This window comes from Panthera onca, chromosome B3 (assembly GCF_046562875.1).
Source record: "Panthera onca isolate mPanOnc1 chromosome B3, mPanOnc1 haplotype 2, whole genome shotgun sequence".
NCBI lineage: Eukaryota > Metazoa > Chordata > Mammalia > Carnivora > Felidae > Panthera > Panthera onca.
The window spans coordinates 136,758,740-136,780,429 of NC_138344.1; the positions used below are offsets into that span (position 1 = coordinate 136,758,740).

The window sequence follows — 21,690 nt, forward strand, 5'->3', positions numbered from 1 at the left end:
GCAAAAAAATGGGGCGGAGCTGACAGGCGTTCACTCCCATTTCATCTGGCCTTGGCCATCAGGTCACTGGAAACCCAGCCCCTCGCCCTGCCCCCTCGGCCACTTTCTCATTGTCCTCACAGGCCTGGCCCCATCCATTCACCTTCGAATTTGTTTTTCTTGCTCTATAAGCTCTCAATCCCCAAACTAGTGGTTTCCAACTCTTTGAAGTATGAAAACCCCTTTGGAAAATAACTGTTTCCCTATAATCAGGGAACTAGTACATGCTTACAGCAGAAGTTCAAGAAACAGAAAATCGATAGAAGACAATACTCACCACCCACAAGCCCAACATGGAGAGATGAGCACTATTTACATTTAATGAATGCGAGGATCTCTAACATCTTTATGGTCCTCACACCCTAGTTGTTTTATATATAGTAAATATACATTGACTGAAGTAAGATCTAATTGGGGCGCCTGGGTGGCTCAGTCGGTGGAGCCTCCAACTTCTGCTCAGGTCATGATCTCACGGCTCATGAGTTCGAGCCTGGCGTCGGGCTCTGTGCTGACAGCTCAAAGCCTGGAGCCTGCTTCGGATTCTGTGTCTCCCTCTCTCTCTGCTTCTCCCCCTGGTCATGCTCTGTCTCTGTCTCACAAAAATAAATAAACACTGAAAAAAGAATTAAAAGAAAGAAATAAGACATAACTTGAAAAACCTATGATTTCAGAAGCACAGAACACATAGTTCCTTCACACATTGTGTACCCACAGGTATTTGGAAAATGGGCATATGCGTACATAGGCACACAGACTCCCCTGGTCGGTATTCCTTGGTGCCCACGTCCCTTGTCTTCTCTTTTTGTGCCCATAAGTTCTTCTTTTTTAAAAAACGTTTATTTATTTACTTACTTTTGAGCGAGAGATGAGCACGAGTAGGGGAAAGGTAGAGAGAAGGGGAGAGAGAGAATCCCAAGCAGGCTGGCTCCTGATGCGGGGCTCCAACTCACGGAGGGTGAGATCACGACCTGAGCCGAAGTCAAGAGTTGGGTGTGACTGAGCCACCCAGGCGCCCCAGGCCCATAACTTCTACTTTCTGGAAATATAGTAGGGGCACCTGGATGGCTCAGTTGGTTAAACGTCTGACTCTTGATCTCAGCTCAGGTCTTGATCTCAAGGTCATGTGTTCAAGCCCTATGTTGGGCTCCGACCTGGGCATGAAGCTTACATAAAATATATATAGTATATATATTGTAAAGACTGAAAAGTGTGCCGATTTGGCATTCTGGCACTCTAGGCATTCTGAGGGACTCTTATGTCAATTAGAGCCTGGCAACATTATAGCAAACACACATTTTGATGTATCGATGAGCTTATTGGAAATAAGGGAACTCTGAAGGGCCACGAAAAATACATAAACAAGCAACTAATCAAGCAAGCAAATAAATAAATATCAGGGAGCAGAGGCCAAAGCAAGGAATGGTAAATAGTAAGCAAGTAAATTGAGTAATAACTGGAAGGCAGTGTTGTCCTGATTTCAAAGAGCTTTATCAACACTACCAATGAGAAGCTAAATTATTGTTAAGAAAAAAAAAAATCCATGTTAAAGAGGGTCAGTAGATAAGGATAAGAAGTTCAATTCACCAGGAAGATGTGACATTGTAAACTTTTACCCATTTTATAAAGCCTCAAAAATGTGAAACAAAATCTGAAAACAATTACAGGGACAAATGGACAAATCTACCATAATTGTCAAGGATTTCAATGCATCTTTACTAGTTACCGATAAACACACAAAAAAATATTAGAAAAGACAGAAGTTTTTTTTTTTACTGTTTACTTATTTTTGAGAGAGAGTGCGAGTGGAGAAGGGGCAGAGAGGGAGGGGCACAGAGGATCCAAAGCAGGCTCTGTGCTGACAGCAGAGAGCCCCGTACAGGGCTTGAACCCACAAACCGCGAGATCATGACCTGAGCTTAAACCAACGGAGCCCGCCAGGCGCCCCGAGATGACAGAAGATTTGAATTACAGTTGTCGGATTGTCGGCCGTGACTTCGTGGGCATATAACTCCTCCAACAATGAAAAAATGGTCGTTCTCCTCAAGTACAGATGGAAATTTTCATCTGTGTTTTACGATTTCTTAGCACTGGTTTTAATTTCTAATTTAATTGCATCATGGTCGGAAAACAGGGTTGAAATGTGTAGACTCTTAAACCACGGAACATTTGTCATCTATTTAAGACAACGAATGTCATACAGATATGACAGTCTCTGATCACAGTGGAATTTACGAAGTAGCTACAGAGAGTGCAAAGAGAAATTTTAGTAATCTTTCCATGTCTGGAAATTTACAAGCCCGCTTCACAATAACTCATGAATAAAAGAAGAATAATTTGCATTTGAAATAATTAGAATTGATTGATACCCAAACTATTACATGTCAGTATGCAGGGAAAGCCGTCTTAAGTGGAGATCCATAACCTTAAATATTATATTAGAACCAAGAGAAGCTGAAAATGCATTAAAAAGGAAAACAGAATACCCCCAAAGACAGCAGAAAGGAAGAGACCATGAAGATACGAACAGAAATTAATGAAATAGAAACAAAAAAGATACAATAGAGCAGATCAACAAGACTACTGGTTTTTTAAAAAGATTAATGAAGTAGCCTGCATCTGGTAGACTGATTGAAAAAAAAAAGAAAATATATGCATATAATAGTATAAAGAAAGTAAATGGATCAAAACCATAGCCACAACAAAAATTTAGTAGAATATTATAAAAATCTTTATGCCTGGGGTGCCTGGGTGACTCAGTTGGTTAAGCCGTTGACTCTTGATCTTGGCTCAGGTCATGATCTCATGGTTTGTGAGTTCGAGCCCCGTGTTGGGCTCTGTGCTGACAGCTCAGAGCCTGGGTCCTGCTTCGGATTCTGTGTCTCCCTCTCTTTTTGCCTCTCTCTCTCGCTCTCTCTCTCACTCTCTCTCTCTTTCTTTCAAAAATAAATAAACACTAAAAACATTTTTTTTTCACCCTTAGGCCAAAAATTTGAATTCTTAGAATTCAAATAAATTCTTAGAAGTCAAACAAAATAGTGACGTTCTTAGAAAAATAACTCCAAAATTGATTCGAAGAGAATGAAAAAGCCCAAAATTTCTTAAAACCACTTATAAAATGAGTAAGAGCTTAATTATCTTCCTATAGGAAAAGATAATTACAGGTCCTAGATTTTTTTTCCTTTTTTTTTAATTTTTAACATTTATTTATTATTGAGAGACAGAGAAAGACAGAGCATGAGCGTGGGAGAGACACAGAATCTGAAGCAGGCTCCAGGCTCTGAGCTGTCAGCACAGAGCCCACACGGGGCTCGAACCCATGAACCGTGAGATCATGACCTGAGCCGAAGTTGGACACTTAACTGACTGAACCACCAGGTTCCCCTAGATTTTTTTTTTTTAAACAAAGGAGTTCAACTAAACTTCCCAGCTCATCCCGATCATACAGAAAATCTTCCAGAGACTCATAAAAAGTGCCTAACTCATTCTATGATGGTAATATAACCTTGATATCAAAACCTACTAGTCAAGGACGGTGTGAGAAAGACAATCTCATTTATTAATATGAATGTAGAAGTCTCATCTAAAATATTACTAATGGAATTTGGCAATGTATCAAAAAGATAATGCATGAGAAGTAAGTTGGGTTTAATCCCAACGATGCGAAGGTGATTTAACATTGGAAAAAAGTTGTTAAATTTTCGCTAGTTTAGCAGATATAAACAAACTGTCCCAATGTGTGTAGAAATAAGAATTTAGAAAACCTGTTGCCCATTTGTAATCAATCAGTTAAAAATTTACCAGCATAAAAATGGAAAAGACCTTCCTTGACAAAGTGAAGGTATCTACCAGAATCATTTGGTGGTAAATTAGAATCTTTTCCCTAGAAATTAGAGAGAAGACAAGAATGCATTCTGTCACCACTATTACATCAGAGGCCCTCGCCAGTGCAACGAGGCAAGAAAAAGATGTAATGATTGGGAAAAAAGAAAAAAACCCAAACCTGTCATTATTCACAAATGATAGGATTATTTACATAGGAAATACGAAAGAATCTACAAATTAAGATTAGTAAGAGTTTAGCGAAATAGCTAGATATAAAGTCAATAATGAAAAAATGAATTGCATTTCCATCCACCACCGACAGGCAACAACAAACAATGAAAACATAATTTCAGAACTGACTCCTTTATAACAGCAACGGCAACAGAACAGGGACGGAGCATCTAAGGTTAATTATTTTTTTTAGATGTGGAAGACTTTTCTAGAGAAAAAGTATACAATTTTAGAGACAATCATTAAAAAGGCCATAAATAAATGGAGAGGTATTTTCAGTTCATGGCTAGGAAGACAGTATTGTTGGAGGTCTCAAATATCCCCACATCGAGCCATAGACTTTATACGATGCCAATCAAAATCCCCAAATGGATTTTTCAAGGACCTGAACAAGCTGATTCTAAAATTTATATGGAAGAACAAAGGCCCAAGAATAGACAAGACATTCCTAAAGAAGCATGAAGTGGGGCGAGTTGCCCAGAAGATGTTGAGATTTATTGTACAGCTATGCCGATTATGGCAGTGTTATTGGCAGAGAAACTGACCAGTGAAGCATAGAATAAAAAGCTCGAAAACAAACCCAAGCACGTTTGGGAACCTGATCTATGACTGCAGCGGCATCTGGCCACCAGAGAGATGAACTGGCCTATAGAAGATGCTAGAACCGTGTGTATCCACAGGGGAAAAACCCACGGGTCCTCTCCTGAGCCTTCACGTACAAAAACTAGATCCAGATAAATTGAATAGGTAAATAAGAAAAGCACAGCTTTAAAAACGTTTCGGAAAAAAACCAGAGGAGGATGTTCCTATGGCCTCCAAGAAGGGAAGTATTTTCTAAACAAGACTCAAAAAGCCCGATCGTAGACCAGATTGGTAAATAGGATTTCAGTGAATCAGGAACTGTTGTTCAAACCTCTCTTCGACCAACAAACCACAATTGGGCAGAAGACATAGTAACTCTCGAACAGACAAAGGATTACTATCCAGGATACATAAACAATTCCTAAAATCCAATGAGAAAAAAAACAAACAACCTTCTATAAACAATCGTGATATTAAAAAAGGATCCTCCCATGCCCCGGAGATATAAACAGGGCTACTTCTTTGGCTTTGTGGTGTGCTAGGAGAAAGCTAAGTATATACCCTTCACCCAGGAGTGCGCTTACTTGAAGAAATGGGTCCCTGAAGTTTGGAGGGGTACTTTGGAGTGGGGGGAAGGCAGAGAGTTCAAATTCGCAAGAGGCCGCAGGTGAATAGGGCTGAGGGGGAGAGTCAGGTGGAGACAGCCTGTTGCTGAGTGGATTACATGAGATAAGCAAGCTGTTTGGTAAATAAGAAAATAAAAATTCTCCTTTCGTTCTTGCCTTCTAGAACACTTAAATTAATGGGATTAGCATAGGGGCAAAGGAGTTTAAAAACAAAGGGTAATGTTATCAAAGGTGGGTGGGGTCCCTTTTGGTGGTGCGGTGGTGTGGCCTGGTCCTACTGTGACAGGCAAACCCTCAAGGACACAGGATGAGAAGCAGTGAGTGGCAGATGAGCCCGGGGCCTGAAGCTTTTACACGCAGCCCCAGCGGGCCAAGAGAGATGGCCAGACACAAGGGTGCTAATGCCTGGGACAAGATGGGATTCCTAAGGGTAGGGTTCCTCTCCTGGAAAAGTAGTTGACAACACCTCCCCCCACCCACCTGCCCCGATTGTGACGAGATGTGGCTGGTGTCCCACGGGCAGCCTGAAACTTGGACCGTGGTGGGCACCCAGCCATGTTCCATGAGTTCCTTCCGCCTCAGGGAGCGCAGTGACACGTCTCCTCCTGGGGTTTCAGTTCCTTCCTCCTTCCTCCCTCTTTGCTTCTCCCTTTCTCCCCAGTTTCCCCCTTTTTTCTCTCCCCATCAACATGTAACCGACAGCTTTCCTATGGGTGTTGATTTCCAAACCTCAAGCGGGCACGCGAGTGAATGCATCCCAACGCACCCAGCCCTGATAGCTGCTGCAGACGAAAGGGACCATTTGGGGATCATGACAAAAATCAACATCAATGAAATAAATAGTCATAATAATGAAACTTACTGCAATTTGACCCGCACTGTGCCCAGGGACTGTGCTAAATACACTGCCTACTTTCCCTGGTTCAATCTTCCCTCCCTCCCAAGGACCCAGGCACTGTCATTAAGCCCGTTTTACGGACGTGAAAACTAGAGCTAGAGAGAGACTGTGTATCTCGCCCAAGGTCACAGGCTTGTTGAAGCAGGGATTGTGTATTTCCTGTAGAGCTACGAGTCAGCTTGGCCCAGTGCTTGAGTGTCACTGGGTACAGCGGTCAGGGAACACGTCCCTGGGCTGACACTCCCGGCCCCAAGCCTTACCGCCTACCAGCTTTGGAAGCTCGAGCAATGACTGCTCTGAGACTCAGCTGTTCTCACGTGTAGAATGGAGCCAGCACCGGCTGCCGAGCTTTTTTGCAAGGATTCAGATAAAAGTACCCAAAGATGAGCCCCTTCGTTGAGGACCCCACGGGTGCTTGGAGACCGTGTGACCGTGCTTAGATCAACCACGGTGTGGGTTAGAGCTTCGGCAACGCACGGACGCCTTACAGCCCGTGGGTATTAGGGGAGGGGAGGGGCAACAGATTTGACACAAAAAGCTGAATATTCTAGCTTGTCCTGAAAAGCTAGATCTGGTACCCCTGGACACACATTCCCGTAGGTGACTGTCACCTCTTTATAGCTGGTGTGTGTGGGTCCTTCCTGACAGCCTCACTGGGGGAATGTCACTGGCCTGTAGGTGTCGGAGTTTGTAACCCCCGGGGGACGTGCCTGCGGAACACGGAAGAAGGTGTGACTTGCGTGGTCTGAGAAGGGTAAGGAGAGCTTCTAGGAGAAGGTGACATTTCAACAGATTTTCCAAAAAAAAAAAAGGAGACCTAGCATACGAACTTCAGCATGAGATGTATACACCTAGTTGAAAGAACAGTTAAGAAAATGCACCCGCAGTTCGAGAAATTGAGCATTTACCGGTAACCCAGAGCCTTGGTCAACAGCGGGGTCCCCCACCGGCAGCACCAGCCCCTCCCAGACAACGGAACCCGGTGGCTGGTGTGGCCCGGGGAGCCGAGGAAGGCCGCTCTTGAGGTCCTATGTGCGGTTCTCCCTTGTGCCCACGCCCCCCCCCCAACCAGGAGATTCTCTATCCAATATGTAGCTGACTTTATCACCTGTGTAGGTATCAGCCCAGAATATCGTTCGTTTAGAAAAGTCGTGCGAAGCTGGCTGCACGGAGAAGGGCAGGCTGGGTGCTGGTTCAGCTTCCCTGCAAGCTCCCTGGAAGGAAAGTTGGGTGAGGGCACCCCCGCAGGGCATCTGGAGGGGCCCCCCCACGTGACCAGGTCGCCAGGTCAGGAAGTGGCTGCCCTTTTGGGCTCGCAAGCTCAGGAACGGATCACGGCAGAACCTTCCAGGGGTAAAATGGGTGTCTCTGCTGGCCCCGGACCCTGCCTGGGAGAGCAGGAAGCCAGTTCATGGTCAAGAGCAAGTATGAAGCAAGTCGGGCTCCCCACGCCAGGATCGCGACCGTGGGGATCTTAAGGGATGACACCCTCAACAAACCGCCCCGGAAGCCCCGGGATGGCGACAGAAGCAGTGAGACCCAAACTTCCACGGTTTTCTCCTCCTTCTCTCCTATCCTTGTGGAGGTATTTTCTTTAAAAATCCCTTTACGGTAAGTTAGCGGGATTTCTTTTTTAAGGGAGTGAAATCAGAAGTGTGTGCTCAGCTTGCCCTCTTAACCCAGAGCTCCTTGGCCAGGCCTCTGGACAATACAGAGGTTTAGAAGGGCGCTGAGGGACGGGGTCCTATGGGGCTGGAGCTTTCTAAGAGGAGAGGGGTGGGGTGTCGGTCTCTCAGGGCTGCCATAACCAAGGGCCACCAACTGGTGGCTTCCAACGGACACACATTCAGTTCAGTTCAGTTCAAAGTAGCAGCAGGAGGGGCGCCTGGGTGGCTCAGTCGGTTGAGCGTCCGACTTCGGCTCCGGTCACGATCTCGCGGTCCGTGAGTTCGAGCCCCGCGTCGGGCTCTGAGCTGACAGCTCGGAGCCTGGAGCCTGTTTCAGATTCTGTGTCTCCCTCTCTCTCTGCCCCCCCGCCCCGTTCATGCTCTGTCTCTCTCTGTCTCAAAAATAAATTAAAAAATGTTAAGAAAAAAAAAATAAAAAAAAAAAAAAAAACAACAAAAGTAGCAGCAGGGCCCGCTCTGGGGCTCTGGGCTTGTAGCTTCCTCACTCCTACCTCTGCCTCTGTGGTCACATGACCTTCCTCGTGTGTCTGTGTGTCCTCTCCTCTTCTAAGGACATCAGTTAATGGATTCAGGGTATACTTGAATATGAGCTCAACCTCCCTGATTACCTCTGGAAAGACACTATTTCTGACTAAGGTCGCATCCTGAGATTCCAGGTACGCCTGAATTCTGGGGGTCCCGTTGAACCCACTACAGATGACGTGGCTGGAACTCAGGGAGTGCCGTCAGGAGATGCTGGAAAGCCGGCGAAGGGCGGTGACCACCCCACCCCCCTCCCCCATCCCGACACTCTTGAACCTCTATGTGTCTCTTTGTCGGTGATGAACATCCGGTCCTCCCGGGCTCACGCCAGCCCTCGGGCAGAGCTTGAGGAGCTCCCCCCAGGCCGCCCAGGCCGAGCTTCCCCGTGGCCTGTCGTGACCTGTGGATGCATCCGTCTCTGTCCTTGAACAGGAGCTCTTGGGGGATGGAGGCAGCTCTCGTTCCTTTCCGTATCTTCTGCTCCCAGCAAGGAGGGCACAGAGTGGAAGTCGACAAGGGGGGTTTCCCAAAGAGGTCTTGTCTTTCCTGCATTCGTAGGAGTGCAGTTTTTCCAGATCAGAGATCCTTTGCGGTCCCTCTCTGAAGTGAAACTCGTTTCCAAATACGGTTCTGTCCCTCAGCCACCACGAGAAGGGCCCGCACGCCCCTGTGAATCGAGCCCCCAAATCCCCACCTGCCTCACCTCCCAGCCGGCAGCCCCACATCCCGGCTGTCTGCGGCTGGACCTGTCCACGTCAACCCTCCTCTGATGACAGGCCCCACGTTTCCAAGACAAGGCACGGTCATAAAATCAACTGTCCACAGCCATTTAGGTCCGGGCATGGTTTATGCCAAATCTGGCCTCCAAATTGACAGTTAATGAGGGAAAATGACGAGGGGGGGTGTTAACAGACACAGGCTCAAGGTAATAAACAGGCCATTAAAGCTGGGTAGTAAACAGCTTGCCAAAGACCATTTATGAATTTATTTATTTTTTTGAAGGGGGAAAAAATTAACCAACAAGGCTTGTCTCCTTTGGTGACTGGGTCTGACTGGCAATAGGGAGGAGTGAGGGATTCCTTGGGGGGGGCAGAGCCGGAGAGGAAGTTGAAGGGCCGTCCTAGGAGACTCCCCTCCTAGGGGATGTGCAGGTGTGTGGCTGGGACCAGGGATCTGGGCAGTGGGCTAGCTGCGGTCTCCTGCGGACAGGACTTTGGTCCCCACTGTCCCGCATGTCCTTGGATGCTGTGTGTGGTGTCCAGAAGGCTGTCACTGATCCCAGGTCTGCCCTCTGTCTGATGCTGGGATCTAGAAGAAGTAACCAGATTTTTCTGGCCTCAGTTTCCCCCACTGCAAAGATAAGAGCGGACTCCACTCTCTCTTCAAGGCCTCGTGGTGAATTATATAGTGTCCCCACCGCCCCCAGTTCCTGTCCCTCCTGGGACCTCAGAATGCCACTCTGTTTGGAACTGGGGTTGCTGTAGAGGTAATGAGTGCCGATGAGGTCATACTGGAGTAGGATGGGCCCCAATCCTGTATGACCGGTGTCCTCGAGAGAAGACAAGACCCAGAGACACGCACAGGGGAGGAGGCCGCGTGGAGACAGAGACAGAGATTGGAGTGATCTGTCCAGAAGCCAAAGAGTGCCGGCCACCACCAGAAGCTGGGAGAGGCCAGGAAGGACCCCCTGCTGGAGGCTCAGGGGAAGCTGGGCCCTGCTGACACCTTTGGTTCAGACTTCCGGTTTCTGCAACTGTGAAACAACGTGTTTCTGTCCCATCATTCGTGGTGCTTTGTGCAGGCAGCCCCAGGAAGCTACTGTAGGCCTCCAGCTCTAAAATCTTCTACGTGGGGTGCATGCACCTAAAATCCAACCCAGATAAAAGTGATTTTCTGGAGGACAGGGAGAGAGCATTTGCATATACCTGTGGTTCTCCATCAAGGGCGATTTTGCACTCAGGACCGCAACATCCGGGGACCTTTTGGGTTGTCACGATTGGGGGATGGGGTGCCGCATGCTCCTGGTGGGTGGGGGCCGGGGAGGCTGCGGAACATCCCACGATGTGCAGGACCGCCCCCGCCACAAAGAATGACTCGGGCCAAAATGGTGATAGTGTCCAAGCTGAGCGCCGCTGGCCTACGTGAATATTGATTCCGAGCGCTGTTGCATGGAAACTGAGGCACGTTAACATCGTCAAGACTTTATTTGAGCATACGTCGATCTGAACCGGGCAGGTACCCTAAAAGATGTTTCAAATGGCACTGGAGCTGGGGCAAGGTTTCCATAGAGAAGACGGTGAAGCAAAGCAAAGCAAAGCAAAGCAATTATGTGCTGGGTCACAGCATAAGCAGTTGCCTTGTGTGGGAAAGCCTCTACTGTTTGTGATTGTTTCTAAGGTCCATTGTCTTTTTTTTTTTAATGTTTATTTATTTTTGAGAGGGAGACAGACAGACAGACAGAGCATGTGCAGGGGAGGAGCAGAGAGAGAGGGAGACGCAGAATCCGAAGCGGGCTCCAGGCCCCGAGCTGTCAGCCCAGAGCCCGACGCGGGGCTCGAACCCACAAACCGTGAGATCGTGACCTGAGCCGAAGTCGGACGCTCAACCGACTGAGCCACCCAGGCGCCCCCTACGTTCCATTTTCTTGGATTCAAGTGCCCTGACTGTGGCTTAAGTTTCGGTTTGCTTCCGTAACTACCCAGGCGTTAGGGCCACCACAGTGTCCTGGGATCATTTAATTACGAGAGCAACCCCGTCTGGCCACACTGCCTTCAGAGCCAACCCAGGAGACCCGATGCCCGTGTTCAGTGTCCAATGCCCAGTGCCCAGTGCAGGCTACCACGGTGTGCAGTGATGTGCCCATTGCCAGAGGCCTACTGATAGAGCATCTTGGAGACCCGCCTTTTGGAAGGTACCCCCCAAGAGCGGGTTGGGTGGGGGAGGGTGTGCATTAGCTGGCGGGCTAATTTAGATAAAGCAGATCATATTATATGGCGGAGCCGAATGATTCTGTCGTGATTATAACCGTATTCAGAAGGTCACTGCTGGTCAGTTTCCGCGGTGTTGCATCAAAGCACGTGGGATAGACATCAGAGCGTGGTTCCCTCTACTCTTCGACTTTGCTGGCTGGGATGGTGTATCACCCGCGCCCCCTCCCCTGACCCCCCCAGCCCCGTGCATCCCTGGCCCGCACTAGCCTGGCACAGGGGTCTGCTTTAATGAGCACCCACCTGCCCCCTGGTGCCTCCCCTCTGATGCATCCTCTTACCCCTGTACCTTCTCTTTCCTCATCCATTGGGCCCCCGTATTTCAGGAATGGCTTCAGGAATGGCTTCTTGGTACAGCAGCTGCCCTGTGGCTTCTACAAGTCCCAGAAGCTGCAAGCTGCCGTCGCTCATTGGTAAAATGTGGCCCAGGACAATAGGCAGACTTCTCAGGGCTCCGTGAGGTTAAAAGGCGATCCAGCAAAATAAAACACTAGCACGGTGCCCGGCACTGAAGACACGCATCAGAAACCCCCAGATGCCTGCTTTATACCAGCGTCCCGGAGACAGAGCCAGATTTTTTTTTTTTTTTTTCCTCCCAAAGCACTGGCTGAGAGGCAGGCAGACACTAGCTGGGTGGCTTCTGGTTAGGGACTGGCCCCTCTGGGCCTCCGTTTGTACAGCTGTAAAATGGGAATCATGCTTTGGGAACATGTGCTCAATGCTCAGCAGCTTTCCTGAGGTTCTACGCTCATTCTTCTGTCCCTCTCCACGTTCTAGTCCGGGGCCGTCTTTCCTGCTATTTCCCGAAGAAATCTGGGGTCTGGCTAGGAGAAGAGTAGGGCTCCCTGAGTGCCTGGCCACTGATGCCTGGAGGAAGCCACATCCGGGGGAAGCACATCCAGGCCTAGATTTTAGGATGTCACCCAGAGGTAATAGTACCCAACTTCCCAGTTTTATAAAGGGAAGCCTGAGGCCCACGCGGACAGTGCCCCACCCCCCCAAGGTCATCCACCAGGTCAGAGCGAAGCATCAGCTTCTTCCTCTTTTCCACACACAATGCTGCCAACTTCACCCCGTAAGTGCTTGTGACCTCTCAAGGTCACCAGGCTCCGTGTGAGGCCTGTGGACAGGTGATTCTGAGTCTGCCCTCTCCGCTGAGTGGGTTGAATGGTGGACCCCCAAAAGATGTGCCCGAGTCCTTCGGACAGATCTCTGGAAAAAGGTTCTTTGTAGATATAATTACGTTAAGAGCCTCGAGACGAGGTTATCCTGGCTTCTCCGGGGGAGCCCTAAACCCAGAGGCAAGTGCCCTTTTAAGAGACAGAAGAGGAGGAGAAAGAAGAGGAGAAGCCGTGTGTAGATGGAGACGGAGATTAGAGACAGGGACCCTTGTCCCATTTTACAGGAGAGAAAACTAAGGCTCAGAGGCCAGGACGAAGTGGAATTGGAAAGGAACCTAAATTGCCCCCGGCCTGTGCTCTTGACCTCGGTGCTGGGCTGTCAGACACGGGGAGCCATTCAGCACTCCTCTTTGGCCCTCTCTCTCTCTCATCAAGCCAGCTTCTTCTGGAGACCTTGCCCAGGGCAGCAGCTTTGGGGAAGGAATTAACAACAGTGCTAACAAGGAACTTTTACCAAGCAGCTCCCGTGTGCCGAGCCCCGTGCAAAGCATATCCGTGCATTAGCGCGTTTCTTCCTGTCACAGCTCTATAAAGCGACGACTGTTATCATTAGCCCATTTTACTGATGGGAAAGTCGAGGCTTCCATGGCAGGCCTGCTTGGGGAGGGTCATGATCTCAAGGGCCCTGTTTTGCCTCGAGCGCCCCTGAGGGGCACGGGCGATTGGCTGAGCGTGTGTGCACACGGCTTGAGTGGGTTTGTCCAACTCCGCTTTTTACAGCCTCATTCTGGGCTCTTGGCGCCTCGTGTTAACGATCGGGTTTTGCATGTTGGTTTTCACACACGAGCACCGGAGCTCCCTGAGGTCAGGAACCTGGGAGTCGAGTGTCGAGTCTCCGTCGCTGATGAGGATGAGCTCAGGACCCGCAGAGGGACAGTCACAGGTCTCTGTCTCCCCCGCTGGACTGTGACTCTCCGGGGTCAGGGCTTGACCCTGGACCCCAGCGTCCAGCGCATACAGAGACCGAGCGCGTGCACAGGCCGTGGTTAGAACATAACGGTGATGGAGAAGAAGCCCAAGGGGAAGTCCTCCTGAAGCAAATACCCCCATTTCTGGGCCTGATCTATGTGAGTGAAAATGGTATTTAATCGGCTAAAACCAGAGCTGTCATCACCTAATCAGAGAGCCTGAAAATAGATTTTCGGCACCTTGCGCCTCTGCTCTGGAACAACGGTGCAGCCGCCCGGGGACACCGGGGCTGTCGGAGACATCAGCAGGCGTCCGTCTGTCTGGGGAGCAGCTGGAGATTTGGTTATTCGATCAGGGGAGTCCGCAGCATGGAGGAAGCTCGGGGTGCCGAGGGGGCCTTCATTTCCGGCAAGGCCGACAAACTCATTTGTTACTTTTGCCTAAATAACGGCCATCATTGTTCCCTTGGGTCCAGCACTTTATGGTTTGCAAAGCGCTTTCCCACTCACAATGTGTCCAAGATGGGGTCAGGCGGGATTATCACCCACGGGATTGTCAGGCGGGACTGTTAAGGGAGAGGGGGAGGAGGCTCACGCCAGGCAGCGCGGCCATGCATCTTCTGGTTCCTCAAAAGGCCAAGTTCAGCATCATTTTCCACTTGCAGGCACACCCTTCCTACCTACAGGGCTGCTAGAACGTGCCCTACACAGGTCTGGGAAGTCTAATGAAGCCATCCTTGGGACCCCTTCTCACCCCCCCTCACCATTCTTGGTCACCCCCTCAGGCCCAGCTCTCCCAGACTCCAGGAGTCTACACTGCCCACCCTCTGCCTGGTGTAATATCTGTTCTCCTTCCCAGCCGTCGTGCCTGTGAGGCTCAGCTCAAGAAGCCCCCTGCCCAGGATGCTCCCCTGACCCTATGGGCCGGCAGTGTGTGTGTGTGTGTGTGTGTGTGTGTGTGTGTGACCTTCCTCTGCACTCCTTTCCCAATCAGATTCTAGAACCTTCTCCCGAGGCCGGAGGTGGAGGCGGACTACACTTTGGCAGAGATCGAGGGCTATGTGGAACTGGGTGGCATATGCAGGGGGTTTCAGTGAAGACAGCAGAATGAAGGATGGGGCTCCGAGGGGTGGGCGGGGCTAGCGAAGGAGGGGAGCTGTGAGGACTGCCAGGTCTGAGGGCACAGGGTGGGGAGCAACTCAAGAGAGGGCTGCCCGTGGCGTTGGCCAGAGGCCACCCAGCAGGGAGTGAGCGTGAGCGGTGAACAGCACCCCCTTTCTTCTGCCTCTGGTCTCCCACCCCTGCTTCCCCCTGTCCAGACCCGGCAGAGAGCCAGAGGACGCGGAGGCTGGGTCAGGTTCTCCACGCGGGTCAGCCTCAATATGAACGTGGTCTCGGGCAGCCATTTTCTCAGGCCACTGGGAGGTCTGAGCCCTGGTCCCATCCCACTTTCACTGTGTGGCCTCGGGCCTGTCGCTTCTGTATTCTGGGCCAACCTGCGTAGACTGTGCTAAGATGCCGACCCATTAACCTCTTCTCTCAGCCCTACGGCTGTCCGGCCAAGGGAAGACGGGGGTCGCCGTGGAGGTGCCGGTCCGGCCCCCGGCTCCAGACGCTCCCCGCCCTTTGAAGCTGCCAAAGGCTAAGACAGATCGAGTAACAAAGGTGCGGGGTGGCCCTGCGTTTGTTGGTCTATGAATGATATGTTCTCCTGACATGAATGGAGGTCACTGATGATGGGAACCCAAGACGGATGCAGGGAGGCTGGAGGGAGGGGTGGGTTGGGATGGGTTCATCATGTACCCGCAGCCCACCGATCAGGCCTCCGTGGCCCAAGGGGGGCAGGCGGGGTGATGAGCCACAGTCCGTAATCCTTGGGGAGCTTTGCGTGGCTCCTCTGTACCTCTCACTTTGGGTGGGGGCACTGGGTGTGACCTCCGGGAGGAGAGATGTAGTCTGTCCCCAAAGGTGACCGTGTTCTCAAGAGGCCTCCGTGCCCTACTTCCTACGCCAGCCCCATGAGGCCAGCTGGAGAGGAATGCTCTCACTTCGATCATAGCCACGGGCTCCTGTAGGTAAGCACAGGGCTGGCCTGCTCTTTCTGCGAAATGCTGCCGCTGGGGGTCGTTTGTCTTCCACCTTGAGAGCCTGGCGCGCTCCTGGCACCTGGGAGGGGATCAGGCTGTGTTTGGCAAACAGACACACACAAGATCCACTTGGACCTCGCTTGTGTGTGGCCAGGCCCTAAGAAACAGCTGTGTGTCATTTCCCTCACCTTTTGTGTCTGGTGTAAGAAAGTGGTCCAGGTTCAGGTTCGTTGTTCTGCACGGCGCTGTCCAGTTTTCCCGGCGCCACTTGCTGAAGAGACTGTCTTTCTTCCATCGGGTATTCTTTCCTGCTTTGTCAAAGGTTAGCTGGCCGTACGTTTGTGGGTCCGTTTCTGGGTTCTCTATTCTGTTCCATTGATCTGAGTGTCTGCCTTTGGGCCAGTACCATACGGTCTTGATGATTACAGCTTTGTAATACAGCTTGAAGTCCGGGATTGTGATGCCTCCAGCTTCGGTTTTCTCTTCCAAGATTGCTTTGGCTATTCGGGGTCCCTCGCCTTGAATCCAGCTTGCAACAAAGCCTACGCACCTGCCCCACTGCCCCATGGCAACACGGCCGCCATTTTGTAGCCAATCCTCAGACATTCTTTGGTGGTTGAGAAGGGTAGCAGCTGAGTTAAAAGAGCCCCAGCTGCATCCCCGACCAGGTCCAAGGGGAGGGATTTGCTATCCTCAGGGTTTATTATTCCTCCTGATGTTACTATCACTACTGATAATAGTTATCACTTCCAAAGGCTCAGAGAGGTTAGGGGACTCGGCCCTGCTCACTCAGGTAAAGAGCAGCCTCATCCTTTCTGGTGTCTCCAGCATAGACTCTGCTGACCACCACCACCACTCCCTCCCCCTCGTCAACCCCAGTCCCTTGGTTCCTCTGTCATCTTCGGAGAAGACACCCCCTCTGTCTGTCTTCAACTTCTTGTAATATTCCTTCTCAGTCCCCTTTTCTGGCTCTGGGTTACCTTCTACCTCCATCCGCGGGCACTCTGAGGAGTCGAGGATCGTTCTCCCGGGCACCTTGTCATCCTGATGACCTGAGCTGCCATTGCCTTCTGCCTGGTTGGCTCATTGTTGTCGTGGCCCTGAACTCACAGCTGCCTCCTTGGGCAGTGTCCTTGGGGAGATCCTACATCCTTGCAGTGTCTGTATGTATCCGAAAGCTCCCTTGTCATCTTCCCACCAAAATCTGTCCCCTTCTTCACCTTCCAGATGGTGCTATTAGCTAAAAGCTTTTCTCCCTTTACTCAGGGGGGACGGAGGCTGGTGGAGCTAGGACTTGAACCCAGGGTAGTCTGAGTCCAGAGCTCAAGCTCTTACTCACTCCACGAGAGGGGCAAATGCATCATTATGAGAGAATTAGTTGTTTTCTTTAAACAACAGATGTCTCTATATATACTTTTTGAAGACTTTCCATCACTTGGCTTCCCCTACAATCATGCCGCGGTGTCCCCACTGACGTTCTCTGAGGCTGCTACAAAGAGAAGCCTCGTGCTTGGAGCACAACATTGAGCCACACAGCACTCGCACCCTGGTATTAAGCTGAGTCATGCCAGGTTTTATGTTTCCAAAGCACTGAGAAGCAACTTGGTTGGCATTTCCCGCCCTCGGGACCACTATCAGAGCCTCCAGCCTCCTGAGCTGGGGATTCAACCTGCCTTGCGTTTATATTTGCCCCAGATATCTATTTCTTAGCATCCAGACCCTGTTCTGAGCTCTGGGGGTGCAGTGGGGAACCAGACACATGAGGTCCTTGCCCTCATGCGGTGACACACACCTGGAGGAAACAAGGAAGGGTCACATCCGAGGGTGACAGCATTTGAAGAGAATAGGATGTGTTCATGATATAATGATGAAGGTGGGAGGCCGTGTTCGCTGGAATGGTTAGAGAAAGCTTCCTCAAGGAGGGTGCTGTCCAAAGGGCAAGAAGGAGCCACTCATGGGAAGAGATGGGAGAAGAATAAATGCAAAGGCCCTGAGGAGGCCTGTGTGGCCGAAGCAGGATGAATGGGGGCAGTGGGATTGGGAGGTGAGGTCAGAGGGGCAGGCAGGAGCCAGATCACTCCGGGCCTCGAAAGCCACGTTAAGTAGTCTGAATTTTGTTCTAGATCAGTGGGCATTCATCTTATTGTGTATGCCATGGATGCAAGCCTCTGACCGCTCTCTACTTGAGCCATTTCTCAGGGCTGTGTTTGCAGTGAGTGAGCTGGAGACATGGAGGGATGTCCCCTTCATGACGGAGAGCGGCTTTATTCCCTGCTTGCTATGAAAGAACAGGTTCCCCAAGCTCAGGGTTTCTCTCTTGTAATGCAAACCCATTGAGCGTGCAGGCATCCATCTAAGCCCATCCATGTCACCCCTGCGGGAACTGGGGCTAAGGGACCTTCAGTGAGCATGTTGGCACTTCCCGCTGCATTTGTTGTGAGTGATGAAGTCTGTTGTCTCTGACCCAAGAGTCTCGTGTCTCCGGTCATCGTCCAAGAAACCAGCATGATTTGTCAGCTTTCACACGAGCGAGATCTCAGCCCCTTCGTGGTTCTTGACTTTTGGCACTTGGGAGGACAGGGTACGCGTGGAGAGGAAGAAGGAAAAACAGTCAGGAGGCTCTTGCAGGGGTTCAAATGAAAGATACTAGTGGGTCAGCCTAGGAGCCAGTTAGTGGAAATGGAATACAGCCAGTGGATTTGGGATTTAATTTGGAGGTGGAGTTGTAGGAAGTTGTGTTGCTGAAGGATGTGGGGGATGAAGGGAAGAGAGCAAGTAAAGGTGCCCACAGGTGTGGCCGCACAGCTGTGTGGCTGAGGGTGCCACTCTGAGGTGGGAAGGCTGGTAGAGGAGGAGTTTGATGGGGTCTGGTTCAGCCATGTTACGTCTGAGATCCCTGAGAGATACAAGGTGAGAGAGTGAGGGTCTGGAGGTTAGGAAGAGTCCTGGTAGGGGATGTGGGGACTCAAGATTGACAGCATGCATGCGCTATGGAGGGCCATATGATGGATGTTGGTTCCTCCCGGCCGGAGTTGAGTCCTGTGTGTATCCCCATGGAAGCTCCCACATACCCCGGGGGGCCCCCAGCCCTCCCTGAATTCCTAGCAGATACCATTCTTTCTGCACTGCCCAGAGGATGGCACATCGTAAACTAGAGGAGGTCTCTGGAGCCAACGACCAGCCTTCGGAATCCTTGAAATCTGGACTTAACCACCTCTTCTCAGTGTGCCATTGGGCAGATGACCTGGCTTCTTTAGGCCCCGTTTCCTAACTCTATAGAACAAGAATAATAGTACTCACCTCTTGGGTTGTCCTGTGGATTAAATGAGATACTTCCTGCGAAGCATTTTGCACGGTTCCTGATGTATTATAAGTGGGCAGTGACAGTGGCTGCTGTGTCTGTCCCCTCCTTCATTTCATTCAGCGGCTGCTTATCTGGGCCAGGCACTGTTCTAGGCTCTGCAGACACAGCAGTGAACAAAACAGGAAAGAGGAGCTTACGTTCTCATGGAGGGGGCCAGACTGGGAATAAATAATCAAATGGAGAACAGCAGAGCAGGGTGTGGTGGGGCCGGTCCTGTGCCACCCAAGATGTCCTTTCAGAATGGCAACCTGTGTTCCCCACTGCAGGGAGGGTGGGCTGCCAACAGCTCTCACCTGAGTCTCTCTCTGCTGATTGCTGTCATTCAGGCTCACGCTCACTTCCCAAGGGCATCTGCAGTCATCCTCCCATCTGGTTGATTTGGGGGGGGGGTGATAAAGGCTGTGGCTCAGTTTGGGTCAATTCTGAAGCGTTTATGAGGCCTTTGTTGTGCAGTGGGGTCCAAAAGTTTGGCGTGTCATCCTTGCACCGGGCCATGCTAATCTCTGTGTGGTTCCAATTTTAGTATGTGTGCTGCTGAACTGAGCACAGAGTCCAGAGGTTTTGGATGGATGGAGGGATGGATGGATGGGTGGGTGGATGGAGGGATGGATGGATGGGTGGGTGGATGAGAGGATGGAAGGATGGATGGATGAATGGATGGATGGATGGATGGATAGATGAAAGGATGGATGGATGGATGGATGGATGGATGGATGGAAGGATGGATGGAAGGATGGATGGAAGGATGCAAGGATGGATGGATGGATGAAGAATGGATGGATTGATGAGTGGGTGGATGGGTGAAAGGATGGATGGATGGATGGATGGATGGATGGATGGAAGGATGGATGGAAGGATGGATGGATGGAAGGATGGATGGGTGATGGATGGAAGGATGGATGGATGGATGGATGGATGGAAGGATGGATGGAAGGATGGATGGAAGGATGGAAGGATGGATGGATGGATGGATGGATGAAGGATGGATGGATGGATGAGTGGGTGGATGGGTGAAAGGATGGATGGATGGATGGATGGGTGGATGGATGGATGGATGGATAGAAGGATGGATGGAAGGACGGACGGACGGATGGATGGATGAAAGGATGGAAGGATGGATGAATGGATGGGTAGATGGATGGATGGATGGATGAATGGATGGATGGATGGATGGATGGGTGGATGAAAAGATGGAAGGATGGATGGATGGATGGATGGATGGATGGATGGATGAGTGGAAGGATGGATGGAAGGAAGGAAGGATGGATGGATGGATGGATGAATGGATGGATGGATGGATGAAGGATGGATGGATGGATGGATAGATGGATGAAAGGATGAAAGGATGGATAGATGAAAGGATGGATGGATGGATGGATGGATGGAAGGATGGATGGAAGGATGGATGGAAGGATGGAAGGATGGATGGATGGATGGATGGATGGATGAAGGATGGATGGATGGATGAGTGGGTGGATGGGTGAAAGGATGGATGGATGGATGGATGGATGGATGGACGGATGGATGGATGGATTAATGGGTGGATGAATGGATGGATGGGTGGATGAAAGGGTGGAAGGATGGATGGATGGATGGATGGATGAGTGGAAGGATGGATGGAAGGAAGGAAGGATGGATGGATGGATGGATGGATGGATGGATGAATGGGTGGATGGATGGATGGATGGATGGATGGAAGGATGGATGGATGGATGGAAGGATGGATGGAAGGAAGGATGGATGGATGGATGGGTGGATGGATGAATGGATGGGTGGGTGGATGAAAGGATGGAAGGTTGGATGGATGGATGGATGGATGGATGAAGGATGGATGGATGGATGAGTGGATGGATGGGTGAAAGGATGGATGGATGGATGGATGAGTGGAAGGATGGATGGAAGGAAGGATGGATGGATGGATGGATGGGTGGATGGATGGATGGATGGAAGGATGGATGGATGGATGGATGGATGAAGGATGGATGGATGGATGAGTGGGTGGATGGGTGAAAGGATGGATGGATGGATGGATGGATGGATGGACGGATGGATGGATGGATTAATGGGTGGATGAATGGATGGATGGGTGGATGAAAGGATGGAAGGATGGATGGATGGATGGATGGATGGATGGATGGATGAGTGGAAGGATGGATGGAAGGAAGGATGGATGGATGGATGGATGGATGGATGGATGGATGAATGGGTGGATGGATGGATGGATGGATGGAAGGATGGATGGAAGGAAGGATGGATGGATGGATGGGTGGATGGATGAATGGATGGGTGGGTGGATGAAAGGATGGAAGGTTGGATGGATGGATGGATGGATGAAGGATGGATGGATGGATGAGTGGATGGATGGGTGAAAGGATGGATGGATGGATGGATGAGTGGAAGGATGGATGGAAGGAAGGATGGATGGATGGATGGATGGGTGGATGGATGGATGGATGGAAGGATGGATGGATGGATGGATGGATGGAAGGATGGATGGAAGGAAGGATGCATGGATGGATGGATGGATGGATAGACAGACGGATGAGTACCTTGGCTTGCTGTATTTAAATTATTCACCTGAAGTTCCTTCTCTTTATTCTTCCTTGTCGACATGAAGCAAACCTTCTCTCTGCCCTTCAGCACATGGTACTGTGCTGTTCACAGGCTTACTCTGCTACTGGCCAGCCTTTTCCCCATTAGCCATTTGAGGAGTAGCATGATAACACGGAACATGCACTAGCTCTGGAGTCACTAG

At 50.4% G+C, this 21,690-nt stretch overlaps 1 pseudogene; it reads right to left on the reverse strand.

The window, feature by feature from the left end:
• Positions 1-19,396: 19,396 nt before the first annotated feature.
• On the reverse strand, positions 19,397-19,482 carry LOC144616756 (U6 spliceosomal RNA; annotated as a pseudogene).
• Between the last annotated feature and the right edge of the window lie 2,208 nt (positions 19,483-21,690).